This window comes from Zingiber officinale, chromosome 1A (assembly GCF_018446385.1).
Source record: "Zingiber officinale cultivar Zhangliang chromosome 1A, Zo_v1.1, whole genome shotgun sequence".
In the NCBI taxonomy this organism is placed as follows: domain Eukaryota; kingdom Viridiplantae; phylum Streptophyta; class Magnoliopsida; order Zingiberales; family Zingiberaceae; genus Zingiber; species Zingiber officinale.
Window position 1 is genome coordinate 92332156 of NC_055987.1, and position 3583 is coordinate 92335738.

The following is a 3583-nucleotide window of genomic DNA, read 5'->3' on the forward strand; positions in this document are numbered from 1 at the left end:
ACTAGCTTAGTTTAGTTTACCTCAGTTCATGCTTCAGCTCAGCTCACTCTTATGATTATGTATGATAGCTCTATGTTCAGTTCATGTTACACATGCTTTAGATGATAGTATGTCATAACTTGCTTTTGATTGCTATGTATTGTATGATAGCATGCCATGTTTTAGTTCAATCAGTACTTGTTTTAAATAGCATGTTTTAAAAGCATATTGCATCGAATGCATGTTTTTGTGAGGTAGATGGTTTCTTACTAAGCGAAAGCTTACAGATACTTTCTTTTCCTTATACTGCAGATAAAGGTAAAGGAAAGATGGACTAGCGGAGGCTGGAGGGCAATGCTACGAAGATGTGTGTGGATGGAACTTGGAATAAAGATCTTAGGGAATTTCAGCAAGCTTGTTTAAGCATTAGAACTTCTTAGCGTTTTGGTTATTTTGCACCTTAGTAAGTTAAATGTTATGAACTAGTTAATCATGCATTCTATCATGTTAGAACACTATTTTATGATGTTAGAATGTTTTGTATTTGGTTTAGAATAGTTATGAGTAACTTTAGCACGAACAAGTGCTGAAATCAGGCCTTTGGCACGAAATCAGAAAATCGAATCGATCAGCTGATCGATTCGAGAGTTTCCAATCGATCGAAGGATCGACTGGGCAATTGGATTCGCGAACAGTAGGCCTCTGGATCAATCAGCTGATCGATCCAACAAGTTTTGTCGCGAGCAGAAGTCTCTGGGATCGATCACTGGATCGATTGGCCAGTCTGGATCGATCAGCCGATCGATCCAGAATATTGCCCCGAGCACAGTAACATGCTGGATCGATCACTGGATCGATCAAACCCACGTCCCGGATATAGTAGCCCTCTGAATCGATCTCCGGATCGATTCGACCATTCCAATCGATCTGCAGATCGATTGGGAGGTCTGATAACAGCTGGGAAAGGGTTTAATTCAGTTCCTTGACCATGGGGGAGGTAAGATATGTTATGAGTAGTTAGATTACACCCCTTAGCACGTATAGAATCAAGAAATGTCAATAGTTTAGCGAAATTTTATTTAGTACAGCTTCCGCACCTAGATTTAAAGTTAGTCAAGGAATAGTTTAGCACAGCATAATGTGACGATCGGCCTTACAGCTTAGTTAGTAGAAGGCGGGTCGTTACAGAGTGGTATCAGAGCAGTTTCCATACTTCCTACACACACATCAGCATTGAACCTGCAGCTTCCAAGTAAGAACATCTCTCACTTTCTTTATGCTTCTTGTTTCCATGTTTAGATATAACCACAGCATGCTTGTTTATGATGGTAGTTAACATGATAACAATAGTTACTCCAGTATGTTTGTATTAGTTATGTATGTCCTTTGTTCCTTTAGAAATGGCACGAGGACGCCCAGCTAGAAGGGCACCAGCTACTGAGCCCCAGCACGAGGCAGGCAATTCAGTGCTTCCCCCAGACCTTACAGCATTAGTGGTTCAGTTACAGCAGCAGCTAGTTGAACAACAACAGGAAATAGTCACCTTAAAGTCTAGTCAGCAGAATACCCTCACAGTCACCCCGGAACCAAACCTAGCAACGCCAGTGGTCTTAGAGGTTCCCCCAGTCCAGCCTATAGCACCAGTGGCTCCAGCAGCAGGAACACAGTGTAAAATACTGAAAATTAGCGAATAATGATAAGGGATTTTTCCGGAATTTTTTGGAAATTTTTCGGGAATTTTTCGGAGCTCGTATGACTAAGTTAACGGGGATGAAAACGGGGCCCGGAAAAGCCTATTTAGGCTACCCCATTTTAAAGAGGAAATGTTTGATTTTCTTTCATTTTCTTTTATTCTTTTTCTTTATTTCTCCTCCGTTTCTTTCTTTCTCCCCGAACCCGTGCGTGCCGATCCTCTCCCCGCGCGCGCCCGACGCCTCCGAGCCCTAACCGCCGCCAGCGGCGGTTTCCTCTTCCCCTCGCCACTGCCGTCGCCCTAGCCGTGGAGATCCCGAGCACAGGCCGTCGACGACGAGAGCCACCCTTTCCTCTTTTCTCCTCTATGGGCCGCCACAGCCCCCCCCCCCCCCCCCCCGATCTGCTGACATCCGAGCCCTAGGGTCGACCACTCTTTCTCTTCTTCGAGCGCCGACCACCAAGTCCTCAAATCGCGCCGGCGCTACTGCTATTTTGAGCCGCCACCTGAAGTCAGGCCGCTAGCGATACCGGCCACACGCCCGAGCCCTATCTCCGGTTCCTCACCGCAACACCGGTGCGTTGTGGCCCGACCATGCCACGCCATATAGTGTAGCCGGATCACCACGAGCACCAGCGACACTGCTTCTCCCTTATCGGCCAGTTTATCGCCGTCCCTTTTCCTTACCTTGTCTCCTTCTCAGAACAGTGTTGATCTGGCATTTTGATCGACAGGTGAGGGTTTAGTTCTTGATCTTGTGCTCTGTTCTTGTTTGATTTCGCTATAGTTTATCACCAGATCAGAAATTCTTGGATTTCCAGATGCCACCACAGCGGACGGCCGAGCCTCTCTACCGACGCCACCGTGAACCCTAGTCCCGGCCGATCAACTGACCCGAGACTTCTTCTTCCTCTCGAGTCACTCCGACCACAGGAGCACGCCGACTTTCCTCCCTTGTGCCTCTGCTGACCTTAGTGAGGAGGTCATGCTGTTTCGATTTAATGCTCCTTATTGGTGTTGCCCCTTATGCTGGCTATTATTGGATGTGATTTTTATCGTGATATATATATACTTGGAGGCACAATTGATGTTTCCTTCTGATATGATTCGCAGGTGTAGGGTTCGGTGGATTAGTGAGCACGAGGGTAGTATTGTGCTGTGTGTTGTTTTTGGTTACCAGCAGCAATAATCCTTATGTGGATCAGTGATCACGACTGTGATTTTGAGGTAAGGTGTAATAATTTGGGATTTCTTAATGTGATTAGGAATTCAGATACGTATTGAGATGATGTGGTCTATGGATTTAATTATTTGCTTAGTTGTAGATCATAAGGGATTGGATTTATGCTATTGATCATGTATATGTTGATTAGGATCTTATCCTATTGGTCGTGGAGATTTTATTTAGCTATTGTTGAGTTCTAGCTAAATAAATGTACATATATGGGTGATACAGGACCTTGACGCGAGACGAGTATCTCGGAGTCGGATTGGACCTTTCTATTTTCGGAGGCGGGTACTTTTGACTTATTGTCTTTGATATGCTTAGTAATTAAATTAACAAGATGCATTAATTGTGTTTCTTACTTGTTTCGGTTAATCACTGCCCAATACATGCTACCTGTTGATTGATTGTTTGTTTACATCTTGTATGGATATGTACCTGATTCCACATGCTCATGGGTAGTGATATAACCATATTTTACCATGTCAGGACCTAGGTTTGATACCTTATATGATCAGATACCTTGATATGATTCATTCGCTTTGGTGCACATTATGATATGTCCAGAGATTGGTTTAGTATATTATCATGCTTAGTGACATGCATCATTTGCATGATCGCATGCTGTGCGATAGATTGCTCCATTATTGTCGAGCACTTTGCCAGTTTCCATCACTGTTCGGTGC

At 44.3% G+C, this 3583-nt stretch overlaps 1 long non-coding RNA gene across 1 annotated transcript; it reads left to right on the forward strand.

Annotated features, from left to right (window-relative positions):
* Positions 1 to 1883: 1883 nt before the first annotated feature.
* LOC122006738 lies at positions 1884 to 3188 on the forward strand. The gene is made up of 4 exons (XR_006118747.1): positions 1884 to 2406; positions 2494 to 2654; positions 2786 to 2899; positions 3129 to 3188. It is a non-coding gene; the product is annotated as an uncharacterized LOC122006738 (long non-coding RNA).
* The last annotated feature ends 395 nt before the right edge of the window (positions 3189 to 3583 follow it).